The sequence below is a fragment of the Myxocyprinus asiaticus genome, chromosome 39 (assembly GCF_019703515.2).
Source record: "Myxocyprinus asiaticus isolate MX2 ecotype Aquarium Trade chromosome 39, UBuf_Myxa_2, whole genome shotgun sequence".
Taxonomy (NCBI): Eukaryota; Metazoa; Chordata; class Actinopteri; order Cypriniformes; family Catostomidae; genus Myxocyprinus; species Myxocyprinus asiaticus.
Window position 1 is genome coordinate 2,354,527 of NC_059382.1, and position 14,813 is coordinate 2,369,339.

Here is a 14,813-nt window from a genome sequence, read left to right on the forward strand (position 1 = left end):
CACGCCGCTCGTGTGCTGTCAATTACCCTTTTATTAGGATAACTCGCATGGCCTGATTAGTTGGCTCTGTCATTTGATGCATAATAAACCGATGTGATGAATAATTTATCAGCGTCACAGAGGGTATTAATGACTGCGGGGTGATTGCTCATGTTCTTCATTCTGTAGTGAGGTCCAGACACACGACAGATCTGCCAAAAGACAGAAAAACAAACTTGGAGAGATGTTTCTCCTTGTTTGCAAAGTTCTTTAATGTTCTTTCATTCGATGGGAGTAAAAACAAAAACTCTGAAAAACATTAGCTGTGACAGTTAGCAGAGACTTGACCTAGAACCGTGGGATAGTTCACCTAAAACGTCCTGGTTACTTTCATAACCTCCATTCCCTGATGGAGGGAACGAGACGTTGTGTCGATGTAGTGACACTAGGGATCCCTATATAAAATGCCACAACTAGCTGAACTGTGTTACGTGAACTGGCGGTGTGTGGCGGGCAGACTGCTGTGTCTCACCCACACTTATCATATCACTTCAGAAGACATGGATTTAAACACTGGAGTCTTATGGATTACTTTTATGCTCCCTTTATGTGGATTTTGGAGTTTAAACATTTTGGCACCCATTCACTTGCATTGTATGAACCTACAGAGCTGAGATATTCTTCTAAAAATCTTCATTTGTGTTCTGCAGAAGAAAGAAAGTCAAACACATCTGAGATCGCATGAGAGTGAGTAAATGATGAGAGAATTTCCATTTCTGGCTGAACTATCTCTTTAACGTTTAGATAGTTTTGATTGAAAATAAGATAATTTTTATTTATTTATTTTTTTTTGTAGCGTGAGGCTGTCATGTGATGAAAAGAATTTTCATTTCTAATTTGACTGTCACTTTAAGACAGTAATTCCTAATTGAACAAACTGTACAAATACAGTATATATTAAAGCCTTGTTTTCATTTATGTCAAAATTAAATAGGACGTCTCCCCTGACAAAGCTGCATTGAATATTGTTAGATGGAAACCTAGTTTTAAGTTTTCACAAAGCAACTGTGTGTTGTAGTTAACGTTGGCTGCACTATAGAGCATGACAGATGTGCTTGTTCTGAATTTAAAAGCAGAATTTCTAGGCAGTTGGCAGACGATGACACTCAGAACAGATTCAAGCCCACATTTGATGTTTCCAAACACAATCCCCGAAGAACTGGATAAGAATCATAGAAAGCCACATTGAAAAAAAGGCAAAAGCAATTAGTGGTTAGTTCACTCACAAATAAAACTTTTGTCATTTTTTAGTCACCCTGATATAATTCCAAACATGTATGACTTTCTGTCCTCAGTGGAAAACAAAATGAGAACTTTAGCAAAATGTTTACTGTGCTCTTTTTTTGTATAATAAAAGTGAATCAGATTAAATGACTGTCAGAAATTAAATGGGCAATATTTGCCTCCTGGAAGTTATTATTAAAAGGATTTTTTTCCTTTAAGAGGGCATATTTCAGTGGCATTTTTGCCCCAAGCCCTGGTTAATTTCTGACCCTAGATTAGAAACTGGATTAGAGTTCCAAAATTGTCAAAAAAAAATAAATAAATAAATAGCACAGTATAAGTAGTCTGTATAACTCATGGGCTATATTAAAAGTCTTCTGAAGTCAAACGATAGCTTTGTGGGAAGAACAGACTGAAATATAAGTTGTTATTCACTGAAAATCTCTCAAATGTAATTTCTGTTGGTGAATATTCCATCACTCAAAAACATATTTTAGCCTATTTTTAAGATTTACGGATTTTGGGGGCTTGGGTAGCTCAGCGAGCATTGACGCTGACTACCATCCCTGCAGTCGCGAGATCGAATCCAGGGAGTGCTGAGTGACTCCAGTCAGGTCTCCTAAGTAACCAGATTGGCCCGGTTGCTAGGGAGGGTAGAGTCACATGGGGTAACCTCCTCGTGGTCACGATTATTGGTTCTCGCTCTCAGTGGGGCGTGTGGTAAGTTGTGTGAGGATCGTGGAGAGTAGCATGAGCCTCCACATGCCGTGAGTCACCGTGGTGTCATGCACAACGAGTCACGTGATAAGATGCACAGACTGACGGTCTCAGAAGCGGAGGCAACTGAGACTTGTCCTCCGCCACCCGGATTGAGGTGAGTAACCGCGCCACCACGAGGACCAACTAAGTAGTGGGAATTGGGCATTCCAAATTGGGAGAAAAGGGGATAAAAAAAATAATAAATAAAAGATTTACGCATTTCAATTTGATAACAAAATTCCATCAAACTGAATTGACTAGTCTTTAACAAAATAAAATGAGTAAAACATGAAAAAAAATACGTTTATTTAATTTAAATCTTGAAAATAAGCTAAAATAATTTTTTGAGTGAATATGGCATCTGAAGATGCATCACAGCAGGTTTGATGTCAATAATCCTAAAGTCCTTGGAAGTCACGTGTGTCCTAAATTTAGATATAGCTGGAATGTATTGCACAAGTATGGACTAATTTTATGCTTTCTTGTTGTTGTTTTTTAAACTTGATAGCATCCATCTGTATTTAGCGTTGTTGTATGGAACAGAGCATCTCGGACATTGTGCTAAACATCTAATTTTGTGTTCCACAAAGGACAGAAAGTGTCTGAAATGACATGAGGGTGAGTAAATGATTACATCATTTTCATTTTTGGGTGAACTATTTAACTCTCTCTCTTTCTTGTGAAATACGAACATGTGTTTGCACAGCTTGTGATATACGTCCTCACCTCCCTAAAGAACTGTCATGTCCATAGTGTCAACACCATTACACCACAGACAATCACGTACATGCTCTCTGGGCTTTGAGTCCATACGAACAGACATTAGGACACCAGCTGACAGAAGACACCGGATAATTGAATTCATCGCTAATTAAGATGCACTTCATGATCGTTAGATGCACAAATGATAATGAGATGACCCCTGTGGCTCGAGTTCTGCCTGGTCAGCATCTGTTTTTGTTCCCTTAAGACCGAAAGAGCAAATTGTTGTGTTTGTATGAGAATGTTGCCCTGACTTAAAGAAACATCTTGTCTTAATGTGGTTGTCAACCATCTTGCGATTCAATACAAATTTAACTTACTGTTAAAGTGAACCATGCTAAAGGTGCTGGGTCAAATTTTAATAAATAAATAGCAAGACATCAGTTTCTCACTTGCACTGTTTTTTATTACATTTTCACAAGTAAATAAGGATGAGAATTAATAACTATTTATTGTATAAAAAAATCAAAATAAATCCAAAAATCCAAAAGTCAATAATTCAAGTAGTAGCCTCTTCAAACACCCGTTTCACAATTGACTTAAAGGTTCAAAACATGTGACTTTATTTAACTCAAACAAGAGGCTCAAGATTTGGTTTAGTTAAAAACAAATTCGGTTCACTTTGCAAATCAAACACACTGTTCATGAGTCGGTTCATTTAGTGATTCAAACAGTTCTGGAGTCAGTTCACTGTATGATTCAAACAAACAGTTCATGATAAGCTTGAGAAAAGACAGAAATATGCTAATTAAATAAACCACAAGAAAAGAAAGAAATAAGCTGAAATACTTGCTTGTCCCGTCCAGTCAAGCACTCAGTCAAAATATGCAATGAAAATATGGATGTATTGACATATTCATGTAACGACATCTTCTAACAAGAAGTACCATGTGTTTTTTGGACACATATCATGGTAGTACCTTGGTATTTTTTTGAAGTACTGCTAAATACCTTGCTATATCAATATAGACAACATTTGATACAATATGGTACTGTTTTTTTTTAATTTTTTTTATGGCTTTCCACGCTGCCACGGTATTCAACATCTCCTATACAGTTTTTGGGTGGTAGGGCAACGGTACATATTAATATTCACAGCTTGATGCGACCCACAGTTTGAGCTTCTGCAGGAATATGAGACCATTTTAAATTCAGCCACTCTGAGGTAAAATGAAATAAGTGCCTATCAAATTCTCAATATATTGCTGTCTGCTGATGGAAAATAATAGGCAATAATCCGTTTAAGGGAAATTTGACTATACGAGGAGAAATTAGGTGATTGTAATTCAAACGATTCTAGGAAGACTAGGCGGAAATTGTTTGTGTTTTTCAAAGCTGTAAATTTGTATACACTTGATTTCTGTTTCTCCCAATCAGTGAGTCAGTGTGTGTATTTAACTTGATTTGGTCTATTGTTATTTCTTAGCGTGATACTTTGCTTTTGGAAATTACTGCTGTTTACTAAGGCAAGCATTGCTATTATTGTTGCTCATACTTAGGATAAATGATTTAAACAAACATGAAAGATACCTCAAATCATGCGGCTTGTTGAGGAGAATTGTGCTATTACTTTTCTAAGCAATAAGACGCATGATTTTTGCCTGGTGGGCAATAAACTGGTGAAAAAAATCCTATATATATCTAGAGACCAAAATATCATAGAGACAGTCTGGTGCGGGAAGTAAAAATACCATTTATTTATTTCATGTAGGGCGATAGATTATACTTTAACAAAATAACTATTTGGCTGTACTTGATTCAATTGTGGAAAGTGGTTCCACATATTTGAAAATATTAAGTTTTCTTAACTTACAATTACTATGTTATAACAACTCAAATACTTCCTGTAAAGGGAACCTCATTGAATTGGGTAAACCCAACTAAATTAGGCAAGTCAATGTGACTCAACTTAATCTATTTTATTTCCTTATATACTAACTAGTGATTGTGAATTTTATAATGTACTCTCCCTATCAAGAGTCATGCAAAACATGCTGGGAACTAGAAATCTCCAACACAAATGGATTAAAGTACACTTTTTTTTTCATTGCAACAACTCTATTAAATTAAGTTCTCTATGTTACATTTATTTCTTAAGAAATATGAAAAAAGGAAGATTCAGTAAACCTAACGATATTGAAAGTAATTTTTTTGTGTATTTACGATACACACAAAAAAAGACAGACCTACTATGAGCTCCGAGGTTGTTAATCGATGGTATATGCTTCTGCTGAAGAACTACACTACCCATGATTCTGTAGAGAAACATCCACTAATCAGAGAACTGCAGTAAACAAAGTGCGCCAAAAGAGCTCTGCAGCTGCTGGCCACTCCTATGACGCACTGTGAAAGATGCAATTACATTTCAATATATTGTTTCTGTACTTCTGTGCTTCATGGGATTGCAGTTCATTCTATCTTTAAAGACGTTAAGTATACAGTCTTTTACCTTTGTTGTTTTGTCTGATTTTCAAATACTTTTTTGCTTCAAATCAAAGTTTGTAATGTTGTGATTCACCTCGGAGCTGGTTGGTTTGGTTCATGCTGCACAACTCTTTCATGGAGGTATTTTATGAAATCCCTATGGAAGAAATGAATGGGGGGCCTGGGTAGCTCAGCGAGTATTGACGCTGACTACCACCCTGGAGTCACGAGTTCAAATCCAGGGCGTGCTGAGTGACTCCAGCCAGGTCTCCTAAGCAACCAAATTGGCCCGGTTGCTAGGGAGGGTAGAGTCACATGGGGTAACCTCCTCATGGTCGCTATAATGTGGTTTTCGCTCTTGGTGGGGTGCATGGTGAGTTGAGCATGGATGCCGTGGAGAATAGCATGAAGTCTCCACACACACTACGTCTCCGTGGTAACATGCTCAACAAGTCATGTGATAAAATGCACAGATTGACGGTCTCAGACATGGAGGCAACTGAGATTCATCCTTCACCACCCAGATTGAGGCGAGCCACTACGCCACCACGAGGACTTAAAGTGCATTGGGAATTGGGCATTCCAAACTGGGGAGAAAAAAAAAGAAAAAGAAATGAATGGGAAAAATACTTCCAGAACAAAGATGGCTGAAAAAAAAGTGGGTGCTGTTGCAATCTAAATGCAAACGCCCAGCAACCAATTACAATTGATTTTGTGATTTATTTATCAAATATTATCTTAAATTTTAACTTTAAAAAGGATATTTTAAGCCTAAACAATGGCTCAAAATAATCTCCAGACTGAGCCGCACAGAATGAATAATTCAGAATTAAGATTTTTGCCTTTATTGAAAAGTTACGTTAACACAAAGCTAACAAGGTCCATGTAAAACAGGAAGTGAGGCTCTGCAATGGTTTGTCGTATCAAAACAAAACTTGGTGTGCTTCAAGGGGACCATGATCTGAGGGTGCATGCAAAGTTTGGTGACAGCGCCACCTATGGGTCAAGAAATGTCAAAAATGTATATTTTACTTATAACTTTTGAAACTTATGTTCTAAAATCATGAGGTTCCAGTGATACCACATTTTCCGATATCAGCCATATTGCCTCTCCACCATTTTGAAGTTTTATTAAAAAGTGACGTACTGTATCTTTCCAATGCTTTGTCGAATAGAAAATTGCTATGCATCATCGACATCATGTCCTGAGGATACCTGAGCAGTTTGGAGACAGCGCCACCTATAGTTCAAAAGATAACCCACACTTGTGTGCTGACTCTAAACTCTGGATGTGTCTTTGCCATGGCAGAGATTTGTCCCATCAGTGGCACAGTGGGTAAAGTTATGGGCTATATAGGTTGTGGGTTCAATCCCCATCTACATCAGTATTGCAGTTGAATATCTATTGTACTGGAGGTCTTTGTTCTGTGCTTTCTGAATATTTCCCTGATATTAAATATTTCTGCTTGCAGGTATTCTTATTGTTCTTTTTCCTTTTTCTCCCCAGTGGGCGTTTAAGGTAGCACTCCGTATCTAAATATTTTCTTCAGTAAATGTATAAATGTAGTTTGACTTGAAAAACCTGTAAGCCCATATCTACACAATTTCATACAAATATTTTGAATGAAAAACGGCAAGCATTCCTAGATAGACTAAAGCCGGACAAACATATTCATGACTAAAGTTCTTAAGCCACAAGGTACACTGCACTTCTTTTGCAAACTTCATAAATTCCCATATTCCCTTTAGATATAAAAGCACTTGAACTGCAAACTTTGGCCTGTGTGTTCGGGCAACCTCTCTGTTCTGCTGCTTTCAGATCCATTCATGCATGTCTCAACCAGGCAGGTATGATAATTAAAGCTGTGTTTTAAAATTGGTTTTGACTGGCAGACCAGAACACGGGCATGCCGCTTAACACTCGATGCAGAATTAACTGGGCAGCTGCCTACAGATACATACAGCAGCATAAAGTTGCCATATCTACCTGATTGTCATTTTTTAACAGGAGTTCTGCTTATGTTTTGTTTTTTCTCAGGGGAAACAGAAATCTGAGAAGCAGGAGACTTCAGCACAAGTCTAATTTTTGCTCTTCATTTAATCTCATTGCTGTCTAAGAGAAACAATTGTGATTTTTCTTTCAAAATAATTAACATTTTGAAAGGACTGACTAACATCATGATTCGACTACATTCGCCTTTGTTTGGTAGGCCTACTTTGTTGTTTTAATGAGTGAAAACTGCTCTAAAGAAGCCTTCAAATTAGAGTTTGCCAGTTAAATTTCATTTATAACCGCCGGAGGTTAAATCCACATTGTCAAATCCAATTAAATGTCTACCACAGTATTCTAACGACTTCTTTAAATGAACACAAACAGTTTCCGTTATGTGATGTTTAAGTTGGAGTTTTCAAACACACTACTGCAGCTTCACATCAGTCATTGTGTTTTGTCATCCGTGACAGTATTTGCTTCTACTTGAGTCTCTATCTTCCCCTGAGAGCGATTGCTCTTCTTCCTCCTCAATAGATCTGTCCTCCTCCCAGAGCACTTGCCATGGCCTCTTTAACCGTGAGTCGACTCCCGGCGGGTGTAAGGCTTCATCACATACGCTGCTGCCCCGACCACCTCACAAGTATCAGTCATTCTTCAGCCGAACCGTTCAATGCACTCATATGTTTCTTATAGAGGAGGACAGGGCAATGTATGGTGCCGCATTTCAATGTGCATCAGTTTTTGCACACTTTGCAATGGGAGTGAAATGAGTGACATACTGTACATTCATCTACCAGGGATCAAATAATTGATCAGTTTCAGATTTCCAACTATGGCAGTTTCATAGGTACATACCGAAATCAAACTTTGTGGTCCATACTCAGACCAGCCCATCTGGCACCAACAATCATGCCACGGTCCAAATCATTGAGATCAAATTTTTTCCCCATTCTGATGGTTGATGTGAACTGAAGCTCCTGACCCGTATCTGCATGATTTTATGCATTGCACTGCTGCCACATGACTGGCTGATTAGCTAATCGCATACAAAGGAGAGCAACGGTCGGTCAACAGTTTCACTAAATTTTAATTTTGGTTTGTTTCTCACCAAACCTAACGTATGCTTTAATAACAATCGTGAGTTTCATGGAGTAATTTATTAGACTTCTGAATTATACATTTGCGTCCTTTTGAAGCTTGAAGAGGTGGTTACCATAAACTGCCATTGTATGACATCACTGAGCCCAACATAAAGAAAGGAAGTCATTTAGAGTTATAACAACACTGGGGTGAGTAAAAAATGACTGAATTTTCATTTTGGGATGAACTATCACTTTAATGTGTCAATTCATGATAGGACATAATGTCTGATAATGTGAGCTGGATAAATAGACATTTTTGACCTGACATGGTTAATTAATTCAAATGATTAAAACATATTATGTGCCTTGTGATGTACATTTTAGAATTGGTGTTTCAACCTTCAGTTACTGTCGAAACTGCCAAGGTAATGCTCTTTTTTTTCCACAAAATGTATAGGACAGCGACAACATGGCGGATGAAAGTGAAGCGATACCGCTGCTCCTAATGAAGATCGAAAACTTTAGTCTCCAACTTGCCCCTTTTTGCATGCTGCTAATTTTTATTTGAAATAACGTAGTAGTACATTTCTGTGAATGTAATTACACTTCGATGTGTTCATTTGTTATCCCAGACGTTTACGCTCTGTCAGAGAACGCTGCGAATGCATTGATTTAAATAGGGTGGTGCATTTGGGGAAACCTCCGATGGAGCGTTTGACAGATAGGAAACTGTTTTTGGATGGTGTGGGAAAGTTTTAGCAATTATTGCCCCTTTATGGAGTGGTGATGGTGTAGTGGACTAAAGCACTGAACTGGTAAGCAGAAGGTTGTTGGTTCAATCCCCACAGCCACCACCATTGTGTCCTTGAGCAAGGCACTTAACTCCAGGTTGCTCTAGGGGGATTGTCCCTGTAGTCAGGGCACTGTAAGTTGCTTTGGATAAAAGTGTCTGCCAAATGCATAAATGTTCATTTCTGACACTGGTCACCATTCACTGTCATTGCCATGCAATGCAAGTGAATGGTGGCTAAGGCTCTCATTGTGCCCAACATCTGCTTGGTATTCCAAGGAAGAAATAAAGTCGTATGGGTTTGGAAACACATGAGAGTGAGTAAATTAAGAAAATTAAGGTGAACTATTCCTATAAGAAAGTTAAAAGAACTGACTTTACTAAGTTCAGTGTATTCAAAGCTTTTAAAATGGGCTTTCAAAATCTTGTTTCTCTACCACATAATCAATGATGCATGTCCAGTGACAAGCGGAAACACTGATTTGCTCTGACATTCAGAGACTCTGATCCTAAAACACGGTTAATTTTTAATTTCATGTATTTATTTTTTACAGCCGGGCTTCAGAAGAGTGGTTCTGCACTTTTACAGCTAAATGTGCTATATTGTACAAAAAGACCATCAGTGTTTGTTTTTACCAGAACGAAAATTTCATTAGATCTCGGGGGAATGATTTCAGCTGTTTGGCGGGCTTGTTTCACTAGTTAATGGCTTTTCTGTGTGGCCATTTGGGGAAGAAAAATAAACAGTAATGTGTTTAAACACAGGTGTGTGTTATTATGGATGTGCTTCAGAAAGCTATCGTACACTGAATATCACAAGTGGCTGAGGTTTTCAACACCACAGCAGAGTGCAAAGCGGCTTTAATCGAACAGTTACACCCACACAAACACACACATCTTTTCTGAGCTGTGAATTGTTCACACTGTTCAAAGCCATTGGACTCTAACGTGTGGATGCCTTGCTTAAAGGACAAACATCATTTTTGATGTGACATTTCTGTAGGAAGGTAACAATCACAAATGAGATCTCTTTAATATCTCAGTTATTTCTCCCAGACAGCAGTTAATGGAGACTTTGCTGAAGTCTTTAATAAGATTTCATGCAGTAGTTTGATAATAAGGATGCAATGGTGTTACAGTTGCTGAACTATACAGATTTATTTGCTAATAACAACGAAGACCCGAGTTCCAAAGAAATAGTCCATCTTATCAGCAGATTAATCACATTAAAAGTAAAAAATGACACTGGATGCAGCCAATGGAGGATTGGCAGTGCAGCAGACAGAAAATGACACGCCATTAATTACCATGACTAATTAAATAGCCCTCCACCCCTGTTGCCATGACTACCACATTCCACTTCAGTCCAAGTTTGTTCATTACCATACTTGACCTCAGATGTCTGCACGGGGAATCAGAATGAAGCAACATCTGCTGTGCGAAGTTCTATACTATGTCATAACAGTTCTTGTAAGGAGGTATTGTCATTATATATATATATATATATATATATATATATATATATATATATATATATATATAGGTTGGTCGATTACCAAAATCAGTTGACTTCAGCACCCCATGTTCTATAATATGCCAATGGTGTAAGTCCAAAAACACTTTCTTTGTGTAGTTTTTCCAGCGTTGGAGTGCCTAGAAGCCCATACGGTTCTAGAGTTATTAGCGCAAACGTAAATGTGCTAATTATAGCGCCACCTAGTGTCGGATGGATGTATGTGTGCGCCTGAGAAGTGAGAGGGGTTTGAGACCATCCCACCAAGTTTGGGATCGCTACGATTTACGGTGTCTGACATCCAGACACTTTTAGGGCAGAAAAAGAAGAAGAAAATGAGTACAAATACAAGTTTGGGCCCCTAATGATGCATTCCAGAGCTGTGCAGATGTTTCTGAAATTTAAAAACTAGATTTAAACAATCATGCCACGGTCCAAATCACTGAGATCACATTTTCTCCCCATTCTGATGGGTGATGTGAACATTAACTGGAGCTCCTGACCCATATCTGCATGATTTTATGCACTGCACTGCTGCCACACAATTGGCTGATTAGATAATCGTATGGATGATTGTTGGTGCCAGATGGGCTGGTTTGAGTATTTCTGTAACTGCTGATCTCCTGGGATTTTCACGCACAGCAGTCTCTAGAATTTACTCCGAATGGTGCCAAAAACAAAAAACATTTCTGTGGATGTAAACGCCTTGTTGATGAGCGAGATCAATGGTGAATGGCCAGACTGGTTCAAACTGACAAAGTCTACGGTAACTCAGATAACCACTCTGTACAATTGTGGTGAGAAGAACAGCGTGTCTGAATGCTATTCTGAGATGCGGGTTGGCACTGTTTTGGCGGCACGAGGAGCACCTACACAATATTAGGCAGGTGCTTTTAATGTTGTGGCTGATTGGTGTAATGCAACAAGACGTGCTGAAGTCAACTGATTTTAGTAATAGACCTACCTATCTCTGTGTAAAAATAAAATAATGGTGGGGGTTTTTTTACCTGTAGTTTTGCTCCAAAATGATCAATCGTCACATTGTCAAAAATGATCATTTTCGACTCCCCTCTACAACATAATGAATTACTCATTAAATACTGATTCATAACTTTTAATATGTTCGCTTTCAACATCATTTGTTTATCTTTCTTCAGAAAAAATATCACACGATATCTAAACAAAACCATAATTTCCCTTATGAAGGTTATGAAAAGAGGAACATTTTAACGAATCAATGAGGAAAGGCAAAGAAACCCGGAGTGCAGACAGAATTCATCTGCTTAATCAATCGCGTCTCGAGTGTGTCGAGTGATTTCATGCACACTGACATTATTCCCTGTAGACTTGCCGGTTTTGCCCTGGTGTGAGTGTAGGTCTCGCTTAATGGAGGTCCGTTTTTACAGTGTGTTTGTGAAAATGGTGTTGGTTCATGCAAGTGTGCAGACATCTGTTCCTTGATAAGTGTTTTAAGGTCACCTTCTGCCTGCAGTCACGCTCCCGGAGGACTCGACTGAAGACACGCTCATGAACTAAAGTGACATTTGCCTTTCAGAGGGGACAATCGGCAGATGAACTGCAAACTGACAGAAAAAAAAGGGGCCAGACCTTTATTTTCAATCTCATGTGACTTTAAAGAAGAAACTAATGACACTTACAGGTAAGAGACTAAACTATCAGAAAAACATATTCTGCAGTTTCAGGTATTGATTTTAAGTTTTTGGTTATTTTGCAGTGACTCAAAAGTATTTGGACACTTTAATCACACTTAAAAATGTCTGGATGTCATTGCATTGGATTACAGAATATCAGAGCAAGTGACAATTAATTTTAGACAAGGATATCACAAGCATACTTTTCAAGCAAAACATTTCAAAAAGAAATGTGTTAGGTTTGAAATGTTAAAACACTAGATATACTTCAAAATATAGACAGGTTGTCAAATGTTAGAGCAACATGTCAGAGCTAAAGGTATCATTTCTGGGTCAATGTAAAAAATTATGAGATTACATTTCATTCATACAAATGATGAGTATTTACGCACAACTAAATATTTGAGCGTTGCACCACTAAACTTAGGTAGAACGTAACCCTACGTATAAACTAAATATTTACGGAAGCATCTGACCAAGAGTAATGGTTGGAATAAAAAAGCAGACTGATATTTTATGACATCAATGACCTCATGTTTTGCATGACAGGCTTCAATCCTTTCGATATACATTATGATGCTGACATTTACACTCATTTACATTTACGAGAGAGAAAAAAACGTACTTTTAAGGGGCTCTTCAGCATGAAAACGTTCTAATGGTGCAGTTTTCAGGGTGCGTTGCCCTGAAATTTTGAAGGCTGATCATTGGATCAATACAGGTAAACGTCATATTATACGACTGCACATTACAGAGAGTTTATGACCTACTAGCTAAGTCTTGCCTTAAGAACAGGTGGTGCAGCCAAATTAAGCACTGACTTAGTTACAAACTAACTGGTAATTACTAAGCCCTTAATGTGAACTTTACATCCCAACTTATGTGAGACCTTACACACAGCTGGTGCAACCCTACCCTGGTGCTGAGATATGGATACTACTGTATATGGTTGCTAGGGTGTTCCATTTAGTTGCTAGGCAGTTGAAAGGGTCATACTAAAAAGGCTACTTGCTAGCCTGTGTCAAAAGAGCCCATCCCCATGTCTCTACGATGTTTTGGTGCCGATACATGGATTCTGTACGGTTGCTAGGGTGTTCCATTTGGTTGCTAGGGTCATCCTAAAAGGCTGCTGGCTAGCCCGAGTCAAAAGAGCTTACCCCCATGTCTCTGTTTTGTTCTAGTTTCAAGATATGGATACTACATGGTTGCTAGGGTGTTCCATCTGGTAGCTAAGCAGTTTCTAGGGTAATAATAAAAAGGCTCTTGTTAGCCCGAGTCAAAAGAGCCCACCCCCATGTCTCTATGATGTCCTGGTGCCGAGATATGGAGACTATATAGTTACTAGACAGTTGCTAGGGTCATAATAAAAAGGCTCTTGTTAGCTCAAGTCAAAAGAGCCTACCCCCATGTCTCTATGATGTTCTGGTGCCAAGAAATGGATGTTGCTATATGGTTGCTAGGGTGCTCGGGATGATTGCTAGGGTGTAGCTAGGCAATTACCAGAGAGATTCTTATTGACTGCTTGCTAGACTGAGTGAAACGAGCCAACCCCCATGTCTCTATGAGATTGTGATCCGAAGATATCCCTTTGATATATTTTCAAAGCAACTCTATGGGGTTCAGTTGCTAGGGTGCTCTGTATGGTTGCTAGGGCATGGCTAGACAGTTTACAGGGTGATAATTAAATACCGCTTGCCAGCCCGAGTCAAATGAGCCAATCCCCATGTCTCTATGACATTCTGACCCGGAGATACGATCCCACTGGTCTTTTGCCAATGTTAAGTCTATGGGATTTTTCGCCCCTCGGGTAAACATTGTACACCCGATCGCTTAGAAAAGTCATAGCAGGTCAGAGCAACAGTAATAGTGGCGCCTTGCTGAAGCAAGCATAATTATTGACTGTTTTCAAACATGTTTCCAGAACATTCCTGGAGATGTTAGGCAGATGGACAGTCAAAGATATCCATTTCCACACAAAAGCAGTTTATGCAGTAAACTGAGGCTTCTCCTCCACTGACTTAAACTATTTCTTAAAGTTACACTTAAAATGTCATAGAATTACTGCATACTCAATGTCAGTGCTTTAGATAACAAAAAAGCACAGCAAGTGTCATCTGTGCTCAAATGCAGCGAGAGCTTCTTCTTTTTTTTGTTTTTAAACTAACTTTACTTTTCTGAGTCATTTTTCCAGTGACTTTAAACCAGCTGGTGTCAGACTGATTTTTATTCAGTTTTAAGTGTGAATTAAGTATCCATATACTTTTTGGGGCCACTGTAGCTGCTGTTTTCATGAGCATTGAATACTGGCACAAGCTACAAACATATTATAAATAACCATCAGTTTTATTAGGACAGCCCTGTTTACTGTCTGGGAGAATCAAGCTGTTTAACACCATTGCTGATGTTAAACCGAACAGAAGGGAGTGTGGAAACAAAGTGCCCGACAGGGCGACTGGTGTGCTACAGGGTCGGGAAGCTCCAAAAGGTCAGTGTTTGCTCATTATGGCTGCGTTAGATTTATTCTCAGCTCTCACTGCCTCGTGGCATTTTTCCCTTCACTGTAAATATGGATAAA